Source organism: Anas acuta, chromosome 2, assembly GCF_963932015.1.
Source record: "Anas acuta chromosome 2, bAnaAcu1.1, whole genome shotgun sequence".
Taxonomy (NCBI): Eukaryota; Metazoa; Chordata; class Aves; order Anseriformes; family Anatidae; genus Anas; species Anas acuta.
The window spans coordinates 99183215-99196150 of NC_088980.1; the positions used below are offsets into that span (position 1 = coordinate 99183215).

The window sequence follows — 12936 nt, forward strand, 5'->3', positions numbered from 1 at the left end:
ACTAAAGAATATGCTTATTAAGTGTTTTAAATTTGATATTTAGAGCATGCTTGTCAAAATTCTGACAACTGAATTTGGCTTCCACCATAAACATTAGTAAAGGTACAACTTATTCTAAAAGCAAAAAGCTGGAGAAAAAAAAAAAAGCAATATTTATAAGTGATGATGGAAAGTGTCTTATGTTATGCTGTGATTTATATAATTTCAGCAGCTGATGATCAAGTTAAGACTATTTTATGTCAATATATGAATATAAACAAGCTCCCTTTTAAAGGGCTACTTTTAAAAAGAAGTCTAAGACATGAAAATTTGCCAGCTCAATCTTACCTTTAAACCCTTGTGAAACTGCCAGTTTCTGTCACTTCTGTCTGGTGAATATATACATTTTGCTTATGAAATATTGGTGGGGCTTACAGATAGATATCTCTGCAAAGCTTGCTTAATACAGAAGGACAACATCTCCATTCCATTTTATTTAAGTTTGCCTCTTTAATGGCTACAAGTATTTCTTGGTAGGAGTAAAATATTGCTTAGAATATGTCTCAACTGGACTAGCCTTCCTCCTCTCAAAGGAGTAATTGGATCGCTCCTACCACTTGAAGTGATTAATAAAACATGTATCTGACAAGTGAATGAAGTCAACTGATCCCCCTGAATAGATAAAAGCTTTTAAGCACCAAATTCTGAAAACTTTAGGAAACCCTCAAAAAACAACCAATCTTTTTGACACCTCAATTTGAAATGAGATTCCTGAAGTGTATGACAATTAACTATAATGAATGTTCTTTCCGAGTCTGATACAGAGCACTTTTTTTTTTTTTTTTTTTTTTTTCCCTTCCCTTACAATGTTTAACTGCAGGTAAATATACCAACCTGATATTTGCCTGCAATTATCATGGATCCATATTGAGTTCTTCACTCTCTAAAGAGAATTTGAATGACTGCAGCATCTTCATAGGGTAACATATCTTGTTTTCATTAATCTTTGTAGTGAATTTCACTGCTAGCCACCCCTGACCATAATCTAGCTCTCATAACATCTGAACTACTGTTGTCTTTTCTGACTTCTGGCTTCCTTTGGAAGCTCGCATAACTTTTTCTATGAAATAATAAATAATAATAATAATAAAAAAGTCCTGACTGAATTTACCAACAGTAATCATTATTAAATAATAAAGTGATTTAAGGTCCTCAGATAATAGGTCCTAGCTGTATGCAAAGTTACTATTTTATGTCCTTTATTACAGTGTTACCTAATAAACTGGGTAAATAAAGAAAAAAACATCTGAATATTATCAGATATAAACCACCATCTGGTCTCTAAATAAGTGTATATCCTTACTGTAAATGAAGTCAAGACTGATGTCATACTCTCAAATTATAAAATGGTCATGGGGAGAGAACAGGAAAAGATTTGTCCAAACAGCAGTTAGCAATTCTTTATATTCTCCTCTGCCCAGACATGCTCAGAATTTTGAATCATGGAAATAACTTTTTAAATTACTGAAAAGTCAGACTAACTCTGTGGCAAAGGTTGTTATTTAATCCTTGTGATTCAGTAAGTGTTTATTCTGAAAGAACAAATAAAAATGCTAGTGGAATTATAATTGTCAAGGGAAACATCCTGTTTTAGTAGTAGTAGTATTTTTTAAAGTGTCTTGGAATTTCTGTTAGGTGATTGTCCATAGTGCTTGTTGATGATTTTACAATTTTACTTGAAGGGTGAAATAGAGGACAACTATTTCTAATCAAGGATACTTAGAAATATAACAAACCTGACAAAATGCAGACATGAATGAAACAAGCTATGTAATAAAGGTATTACACGCTTGTATAGGTGGAGGGTTACATTTTTAGAAAGGAATTAAAGCTTAGTAGTACTAATTGTCAATGAATGTCAATCACCATCTGAGTGCCAGCAGTTTCAGGAAGCATGCTTCCATTCTTCAACCATAGACATTGATTTGAAGGTCACTAATAACTTCCTCTCTCCTTTTAACATAAAGCAAAAAAAAAAAAAAAAAAAAAAAAAAAAGCTAAATCCCAAATAAGAACTGTTGACTTCTACTTTAACAAAGAGAAAATGCAAGGTTTACAGAAGCAACCTGATATGTGGTAGAATTGGCTGTTTTATTTATTAATAAAGTAAACTACAGACTGGGCATGATTTGGATTTCTCAGTTTCCTAGTTGAAGGAAATAGGAAGTAAATCATAGTTATTCTGTACCTCACTTCAAGAAGTTGAGGATAATAGGTTAAAGATGGTGAACTGCTCAGGTGGTGAACTGCTCAAGCTGTACAAGTACCACAGAGAGAAAACTCTCTATTTCTGAGCAACAGTTTCAGCACAGTTTTCACACGCTGAGACATTTCTTACTAACAAGTTGTGACAAGACCCCAATTTGGCCTGATTCTTGAAGTGGAACAATCTGTGTCTTTTCCTTAAAGTGAAAATGCTGAAAACCACCAAAGGCTTTCCAATTATTAAAGCTCTGTCTTATTAGAGTGCAAGGAACAAGGAAACTTTTGAAACATAGAGAAGTCAGATTTGCTGGGTTAGACACATTAAAATAAAAAGGTCTGACATTTTCTTTCTCTCCAACCCCTCCTTCTTGTATTCTTCTAGGGTGGGATCTTTCCTCAAGCCCTTATCTCAGTCTAACAGTTTCCAATAACTGTTTTTATTTATTTATTTATTTTTTCCTGTTCCATGAAGATGATTACATTGTTGCACCCTACTGTTTTTGATAAGCTTTACATCTTCTTTTGGCAATAAGATTCCTCTCCTGCTGTCTAGAAGGCTTCTCCCAGCTGACCATGCTCAGTGACTTGCATGGATGGCTCCATTTTTCCTTCCCACAGTTGTGTGGCTCTCACTGATCTAGAAAAAGCAGTGAGCAGGCGGCTTTCATGATCAACAGAACATTTAAAAATAAAATATACAGCTTTCAGGCCCCATCACATGCACTAGATATGTCACCGTAACTGTTGTATTACTTCACCTTGACTCTTGAATCAGCCAATGTTAGCAGTACTGAGCTTATTGAAAGCAAGATTGGATGTAGCTGCACACAGAAATTTCTGGAGCTTCAAATAGCCCAGAATGAACATGTCAAATCAGGCAGTGCATATCTAGTGACTATGCAGCTTATTTATTAATTCCTTCTGTAAACATTGCAGACAAGTAATCATCCTGTACTGAGGTAGAGGTTGTCTCTCCTGAAAAACCTAGTATGTATCATGTATTGTACTGTAATGTGTTTATGTATGAGACCATGAGGAGTGGAACAACTGTAGTGGTGGCAGTTTTTCCTAACTGGTGAGATCTTGGTTTGTAAACTGCATGATTTCATAAGATTTTTTCCTGTCAATACTACTGTATGTACTCAGATTGTATCTTCTATGCATGTACATGTGGAGGCTGTAGCAAGGTGGGGGTTGGTCTATTCTCCCATGTGCCTGGTGAAAGGATGAGGGGGAATGGGCTAAAGTTGCACCAGGGGAGGTTTAGGTTGGATATTAGGAAAAACTTCTTTACTGAAAGGGCTGTTAGGCATTGGAATGGGCTGCCCAGGGAAGTGGTTGAGTCACCATCCCTGGGGGTCTTTAAAATATGTTTAGATGTAGAGCTTAGGGATATGGTTTAGTGGAGGACTAGTTAGTGTTAGGTCAGAGGTTGGACTGGGTGATCTTGGAGGTCTCTTCCAACCTAGACTATTCTGTGATTCTGAGTAGCTGAGATTTTTGGCACCATATAAGTGAATCAAAAACGTGGATGCAGGGTTTATAGGTGAGCATGGAAGGAAGAAGGAGGCATTACAAGGCAAAGTAAGCTGCCTAGAGTGGCACATAAGGCTGGAGACTATATATATCTACTATAAGAACCGTTACCCTTTGTCACATTCAGGACAATTAATTTTGGAGAGAAAATACACCTAGAATATTACTAGCTTAGCTATGTCAGTCATAAGCATGTGTATATTTATTATTATTATTTAGTTATTTAAGTCCCAATAAATCTGAAATTTCAAAAAGTTTAGTCTATCTTTTTAAAGGAGTGATTTTGTGGGTGAAATTTTTCACTTGGTGAAGCTGTGTAACTTCAACAACAAAATGGGGATCTTGCAGATTCACCCTTACTGATAAAGCCCTTTACCTGATGAGTATGTTAGTTATTAGCTCTAGGGGCAAGAACTACCTTGGCACTGATTGTTTATTATGACATAATGGGTTCCTGAATATTACATAAAGTCTGTAGGATAAATGATTGCAGTGGAGGAATAAAGAAACAAAAGTAGTCTTCTGTAGCCTAGATGATGCTTCCTAGGAAAAATCTGTTGTGCTATAAAAAAATAAAATAACAGTTCTCATCCTTTCTAGTATGCATTGATCATCCACGACACTGCAGTTGTTCATGATCTAGTTACACAGATTTCCAGAAAATGACACCTTTCTTAAGAAGTAATTTTGTTAGATATTAATGGTATATTATATTAAAAACTCATACTAACATGATATTTAATACATGGATATATTGTTTTATGTATGCATTCATTGATATGGGAATAAAATTTGTTATTTGTGATAGGAGGGGAGGATATGTTTGTTCTCAGAGCAGGAACAGTTTGGTAGACCAGACTCAGAAGCATGAACAGAACCATGGACAGAATTTATGTGTGTTTGTTTTTTTTTTTTATCCCCAGAATGAAGGTTGTGGCTGATTCATTCCTGCACAGAAATGAGTGAGGAACATAAGAAAAAAGATCAAAAACTTGTGGGTCGACCTGGAAGAAAGAGCAGGTTTGTTCTCTTGTTTGTATAGAAGTGATTGCTGACTTACATTTTATATTTTTTTTACTTTTTTTTTTTTTTTTTTAAATGCCGTGATATAAGCAAAACAGAAAGAGGATAACAACTAAGCCTAATTTTTCTGTGTTTAAAGTGATCCTAGGTGACTTAAATCTGAATTCAGAGCAGCAGAAGCTTTCAAATTGTGCTGTGCCATAACCATAGTATGTTTCATATATTATACATAGATGCACACACATACTAACTTTTAATTACACCTACACCCTTCCTCTCCACCCATCATGCCCCAGAGTTTCAAAGTTTTAACTTACTGTGTGCCAAATCATTGTGATAGAATCATTCTACATAGACATATAACCTACGGGGCAATAGGTTCATGACCCATGATCAATGTTGATCCTTCTCAGTTTGCACAGTTACTTAATTCTCCTACTCTCCTCTTGCTGGAACAAGAACATAGATTATCAAAAGAGGACTAGGTCTATGCATTAGGCATATGATTTACCATTAAAATTCCTGGTTTCCCTTCGCTATGGGAGCTTGGTCACTGATGGTTTTCCATCCAGTTGGGTTGTGAGTTCCAGTAAACAGGGGTCTCTACCAGCAGCTGAATATTCATACTATTCCATTTTGCCTTTAATGGGTGTTAAGAAGAATTTCTAGTATCCGGAGGCACTAAGGTGAGTATGAAAGGTGCTCCTATTCTACCTTAATCTTTTGATCCCAAACCAAGTAGAAATGCAAGTTGCCTATATTTCAAATGAAATATTTTCTGGCTTGCCCACCATTTCAAGCCCTCATGATTGCATGGTGAATGGTCAGAGTATGAAAGATCCTGGCCTCACTTGATCCTCTCTGCTGATTTACAGGCTCTACATTTAGTTCCTGTTAGAGGAGGTAAACATGGGGAAGCTACTGGATAGTACTGTTCTATGTGCATTTCAAAATAATTGGATACCCCACCAATTTTTAAAACAGTATCATGGTGTGGCTTTACAATTGAGATACTTCCTCAGACTCTCAAAAATAAATGCAAAATAAACAAAATAAAACAACTAAAGATAATTTATTACTTCAATTTCTTGTTGGACACCAACTATTATAACATGATCTTAGATACTGGGAAACTTTGTGTAGTTTGATTTACCTTTAGTCCACATATACTGGATATAAAGACTGAGTAATTGTAAAGCAATATGTTGAGTGTGCAGAGTGTTTTCCTGTGCTGATAATCTAGGTATGTGCTATGGGAATTCACTCAAAAAAAAATGCTACAAATGAACAATATAAAAATGACTATGTTTTCATATAAATTGCAATTACAACTATGTAATAAAGCTATTTCAAGTATTATTTCCTTTTGTAAAAATGACTTCCCAACTAGACACCAAGCATGGTGGTTTGTTAATGAAATCTTTGCTAAAAGGTACATGCAGTTCTCAGGGCTTGAGTAGAGAAGAGAAGGTATCAGGCTGTCCAGAGCTGCTGGCCCCTCTGCACCTGTTGGCAATTTCAGCAGGGACACCAATTACAAAATAAACCTCTCACCCCTAGATGTCTCCCAAGGTCAGACTTAAGAAATGATGGCAAAAAGTTTTAATCTGACATTAACCATTCTTACTTATTTTATAGAGGAACATTATCATCAACTACTATTAGATGTTTGAGATAAACTATTTATTTATTTATTTGTTTGCTTGGTTATTTATTTATTTATTGTCCAAAGACATTGTGAGGGTAATCTGTAGTCTCTGCTTTTCAGAAAACATTACATTTTAAACTTGGGATCCTTTCCTTTTCTATGTAGTATAATTAGTTGTGCTTTATCTGTTGAGGCTTTGTTTCCAGTGAATTGTTAAGATTCCTGATTTCAAGTCTAAACAAGAAGCATCTTTCAATTTCATTTTCTGCAAGAGGGACATGTAGTCTGATAGTATATTAATATAAAACAAAAAATGCCACTGAGAACAGTAAAAATCATAGTTTCTTGGTATGTATGAAGAATGTTAAGAATCAACATTAAATCAGAAATTAAATTAGAAAAGTGAGAAAAAGTGCTTAATTCTGGAAAAAGCTCAGATGCATTCATCAGTGTAAGAACTTGAAGACAGTAGAAAAACTGATATTCTGATGTTTTTCCAAACAGCAGGTGGGAGAGGGAGGCACAACTTGTATTTGTTTCTAGAAAGATTGATTGTTTGATGGCAAGTTGCAGAAGAGTAAAGCTTAAGAAAAGTGTTAGAAGGTAAAAAAATAAAAATAAAAAAGCAGTAATACTCTTGTCTGTTACAGTGATTCAAATAATCCAGAAACTCTCATACCTTTCACTATTTAACTACAAAAAAAAAAAAAAGGGAAAAAAAAAAAAGCTTTCAAAAATGCATCTGCTGAATTAACTCCATAGTCAGATCTGAAACAAATTTAATTTCATATTCTGAATTGCTCTTCACTTGCAGCGGGTTTAAATACATGGTTCTGCTTCATTAAGTGAGACCCATCACCTAGCTTATATATTCAATCAATTTATCTTTTCCTGTAGCACTAACAATCAAATTTTCAAATGTAGGAAAGAAAAACACACAACAAAAACACACAAAAAATTGTTATATTTTTCAAAGATTTTTTTTTTTTTTTTTTTTTTTTGTTGGTTGGTTTTTAAAGTGTGTGTGGAACCTTGATATTTTAGCCTAGCTTTCCAATCAATAACTTAACAGAAACTGCTGCAGCCCTGAGGTCCCGAAGTGAGAGTTGGCATTTAACTAATCTAATCAGCTGAGAACATTTAGATCCATGGAGTTGAAGCTATCATACTTACTGAAAAACAGGATATATAGTTGAAACAAGAGACACATCCATCATCAAGAGCTGTTTCTAAGGTAGGGCTTTGGATCTTACATTTACCATGTAAAGCAATATTGGTGGTTTGTTAATAAAATCTTTGCTAAAAGGTACATGCAGTTCTCAGGGCTTGAGTAGAGAAGAGAAGGTATCAGGCTGTCCAGGGCTGCTGGCCCCTCTGCACCTGCTTTACATGGTAAACTTTGCTGCTAAATAAAGACAGATTTATTCTATCATGAATTTTGCTTATTGAGTGTTTATCTGTAAGATGAAGAAAACTTTTTTTTTTCTTTTTCTTTTTTTTTGGGGGAGGGGGGGGAGGGGAAGGTGAGGGGGGACCTTTAACTTCATTTCAGAGTTTTCCTGGCAGCAGGAGAGTACGTTATTATTCCTGTCTTAAACACAACTGGGGTTTTAAGGATTATAGGTAGAGTGTTTCTTTCCACATCATAAGAAGTTTTTGGTGATTAATTTTGATTTTATACTGTGGGCAGAATAAGTCAGTCTTTCATTTTATTTCTCTCTGTTCCCTTTTCAACCTTGGGCGGGGGTGAAAGGAGTGGAGAGAAAAATGAAATGGTTGTATCTCAGTCAGTCTTTCTTTCCAATGACCAGATAACTTCAGAAGAAAACTTTTTTTTTTTTTTTTAATTTAAAAAAGTTCTTTTTTTTTAAAAAAAAAAAAAGAAAAAAAAGAAAAAAAGAATCTTCCTTTAATGGTACATCAGGTGAAGCTACAAACCTTTCAGATTTTAATCTTACTCTAGGAAGACCAACATTAGGATCTCAGCATTAGTGTCCTTTTAGTATTGAACTGAAACCATTTTGTAGTTTCTGCAGTTCACCTTTCTTCTTCTTCCTGTTGCTTTTCTGTGTTAGGGATCTAGGAGTTTGCAGCTGAGGAATCTTTTTTTCTTCTTGTAGCTACAGTTTACAAAAATGTACAGTTCAGTGTTGTAAGGTTTCAGATTGTGGCTTCTTCCCTTAGTGCAACCAGGTGGTGTTTATCATCAGGCTTATAATTTTCCATTGATTGGTAAAAACTGTATGGTGTTTTATGCAATTCCTTTTAAATGGATATCCTACAATACCCATTTTTCCATTTCTAAATCCTACATTTAGAACATTTCTAATCCTACATTTATCCATTTCTAAACATTACTGTTTAGAAATGGTGCATTCTGGATTAAAAATAGTGGTCAGTCATAAATCCTAGTATAAGAATGTTAATAAGTATGCCAGTTATAAACTAGTATCGACAAGTAGCAAATTGCAAAACCTATTTTTTTAGGAAGAAATATAAAGGTTCCCAATATAAGAGCTGTTTTGTGAAAATGTTACATAATACCAAAGTTTTCTCAATGAATATTAAGTGGATTATTGTGTCTTTTGCCTTTTGCACAGTGTAAATAGTTTAAAAAAATAAATAAATAAAAGTAATTCATTGAAATTGATCAATATCCCAAAAGAAATGCAAATGCTTGTACAGCTCACCTGTATGGGGAGGGGGTATTATTGTGTTTTTACACAATATATGTTTTATAGGGAGTTGTTATTGTGTTTTTATTTGATTTGATTTTAAGGATAGTCACGAGGAAATTCTGGAAGTTCTCAGGTCTGACATTAATCCAGATTTGTTCAGTTCTAATTTTTGTGGCCATTCTCTATTTAATTTACCACATTAAAGATGTAAAATTTTTTTAGAAGTTTGTTATCTAGACTGCACTGTGATATTGTACTACATCTCCCTCTTTACACTAAATTAATGAAGGGAAGTATTAACTGAAAAAGAGTATAAGTACTAAAATAGTCTTTTTTTTTTTTTTTCTTTTATCCAAAGTATATTTCTTGTGCAGTTGCATATAAGATATGTCCATCTGTATGTAATTTTCTTATTTACTTAGCTTAAATCCACTAGATTTATGAGCAAGCAGAGTTAACGCTTTTCATTAAGCTGCTCTTCTCAGGAAAGAGCAATGTAAGTTTTAAATGGGTTTCTAAAATGTAAGTTAACAAAATTCCTTTTACATCTCAAAAGTGTTTTTATTTTTATTTTTTTTTTTACTTTATGTATGTTTTATTACTAAATATCAGTTAACATTTTTCTGTGCACAAAACAGATATGTGCAAAGTCACACAGGATCTTTCAATGTAGACTTGGTTCTTTAGTTCTCTTTCAAAGTCAAACATCATTTAATACTCTCCTATTGTGTTTTGTTGCTTAGAGTCAATAATTGCTCTGTTGTCCTCCTTTGTGGCTTATGAAAATATAACATTCCAAAAAATATTGGTCTATACATTGGTTATAATTTTCTGGTTAGTTACCAGCCTGGTTAGAAGAATGGACATGTAATGAAATTATCCTTCTCCTGTTGTAGCATGCCAATTAGAGGTATTATTTTATGATCAATTGTATGATTTTAAACGATAGACTTAGACTGCTTTTGCCTTTTGTTCCCTGTTGAAAGCACGATAGAGTCTCTGTGTGACTTATAAGCTTTTTCATTTAGTGCTACTACATTTGAAAATTTTATAGGTCAATACGAGTTTTACTGTGCTTCCCCAAAGTTAGAGTACTGATGGGGTCAAAAGTGGAAACCTGTCACTTTAACCATTTCTGAGGTGCAGGTGAGGATTTTTGTCTATCAACAGAAAAGTCATATCTTCTGTCAGCTATTGCTCATCAGCATTTTGTTTCCGTGTGTTGACAGGTGTAAATATCAAATAATATTTTTCCCTGGTCTCTTTAGTATCTTTTGTGCTTTGTGACAGATCCAGTACTGTTTCTTTCAACAGTTCCTGGAACTGTTATCAGAAAATATTTATCCCATCTAGCTTTGCCAACATTGTTCTGTTTACTGGTACTTTGTGGGGATATATGTCACCCAAAAGGCTCAACAGGGCTTTCCAAAAAGTTTTTTTTTTTTTGATATCATTATTATATTTGTGTAAAGTAAAAGCTTTTTTTTTTCTTTTTTTTTTGTAAATATGAAAACATCCTAGACATCTTGTGTAGCTTAACATAGTCATTAAGCATACATAAAAATGTATTATATGTGTCGTGGTTTTACCTGGCCGGCAGCTAAACACCACGCAGCTGTTCGCTCACCCTCCCCCCTCCCTCTCTGGGACGGGGGAGAGAAATGGAAAGTGAAGCCCATAAGTTGAGATAAATACAGTTTAATAAGACAGGAAAATAATAATAATAATAATACAATGGTGATAATAGGAAAGTAATAATAGTATGTACAAACAAGTGATGCACAATGCAATTGCTCACCACTCGCTGACCGATGCCCAGCTTAACCCCGAGCAGTCCGGCCCCCTCCCCCCGGCTAGCCACCCCTATATATTGTTTAGCATGACGTCAGATGGTATGGAATACCCCTTTGGCTAGTTTGGGTCACCTGTCCTGGGTCTGTCCCCTCCCAGCTCTTACTGCGCCCCCAGCCTGCCCGTTGGCAGGGCAGAGCAAAAGGCTGAGACGTCCTTGGCTTGGTGTAAGCACTGCTCTGCAACAATTAAAACATCGGGGTGTTATCAGCACTCTTCTCATCCTAAGCCAAAACACAGCATTCCACCAACTACTAGGAAGAAAATTAATTCTGTTCTAACTGAAACCAGGACAATATGTAATCATAATTACTGAACATATCTACAATATATTTTAGTTCATATCTCTATTAACCCATCAGTCTTCTTCCCCATTTTCTTTGGCAGGTGGGGTGTTGTTCTGAGTCTGAGTTTTGTGTTTGTTTTGGTTTAGTTTGACTTTATTATTATTATTATTGTTATTATTATTATTATTACTGTTATTATTTTATTGCTTGCAATGGCAATCTTTTGAGTCCACATGGTTTTTGAGGGGTGGTGTTTTGTCTTTCTGTCTGTCTGTCCTTCTCTCTCTCCTTCTTTCCTAGAAGGCTCAGTTGATCCTTGCAAGGAAACCTCAATACCATTGTTATATATCAGGAACTAATTTTGATTAATTGATTACTTCAAGAGGTTATTTTTTCATTTAAAATGTTCTGTGTTATTCATTAGGTGAATATTGATCATTAGGTGATTTCACAAATGATCTCAAAACCAAATTCATTTTGTAAGTTCTGGTGTAGGTTAATATCCACTTGTGCTGATTTCAGCTAGGATAATTTTCCTCCTAGTAGCTTGCAGGGTGTTATGTTTTGGATTTAGGATGAGAATAATGTTGATAACTCACTGATGTTTTAATTGTTGCAGAGCAGTGTTTATGCTAAGCCAAGGACTTTGAGCTTCTCACTCTGTCTTGCCAGAAGGCAGGTTAGGGGTGCAGCAGTAACTAGGAGACCCAGGAGATCTGACCCAAACTGGCCAAAGGCATATTCCATACCATCTGGCATCATGCTGAACAATTCATATGGTGTGGCTGGTTGGCGTGGCGGGGTGGCTGCTCGAGGATAGGCTGGTCACTTGTCAGCAGGTGGTGATCAATTGCATTGTGCATCATTTGTTTTGTACACATTATTATTAGTAGTACTATTATTATTATTATTATTTTATTTTCTGTCCTAGTAAAGTGTCTCTGTCTCAACCCACAGGCTTCATTTTCCTGATTCTCTCCCCCACCCCAGAGAGGAGGGTGAACAAACAGCTGTGTGGCGCTTAGCTGCGGGCCAGGTTAAACCACACCACCATTCAACGACTAGAGGCAGTTTTATATCTTCTCTACAGCAGTTAATCAAAAATGCTTCAATTTGTTTCCTCTTTCTCCTCAGTCCCAAACCATGCAGCATTTTTTGTCATCTTTTACAGGAATATAACAGTATGATTACTAAGTCTTACTTGAAGACAATTCACACAGCAACAAAATGATAGGAGTTTTAAACTTTGAATATGCACTGCACTGACTCCAAAAGAGCTGCTGATAAACAGTTATTTAGCTTGCATATTTGAAAGATTATCACTAAATTTTTAACTGAGAGCTTTGTATTTGTGTGTACTGTGTTCCAATATTTAGGATGGAAGATGTTTGAACAGCTGATCCTGGTAGTTTTTTACTGTTAAATGCATAACCCTTCTTAAAAATGGAAATGAAATGGAAATGGTGCTAGGTTTTTTTTATTATTATTATTTTAATTTTTTTTAATAAAGGATTGGTTTTATTAATTTATTTTCATTTATTTATTTATTTAAGGTTTAGGATTTGGGCTCCTGTCAAAACATTTTGTTTTTCTGTTTCACTGAAAGTTACCTTTACTAACACTTCTAGGATGATAAAAGTAAATCAGTCTTGGCATTTCTTTTGAAGAA

The 12936-nt window shown here is 34.9% G+C and overlaps 1 long non-coding RNA gene across 1 annotated transcript in view; it reads left to right on the top strand.

Moving 5' to 3' along the window:
* LOC137851782 (uncharacterized) overlaps positions 1 to 12726 on the top strand; it is a 40048-nt gene extending 27322 nt beyond the window's left edge. Inside the window, exons 2-3 of the long non-coding RNA XR_011093466.1 lie at positions 4704 to 4800; positions 12225 to 12726. This is a non-coding gene — a long non-coding RNA (uncharacterized lncRNA). The remainder of the gene's footprint in view (positions 1 to 4703; positions 4801 to 12224) is intronic.
* The last annotated feature ends 210 nt before the right edge of the window (positions 12727 to 12936 follow it).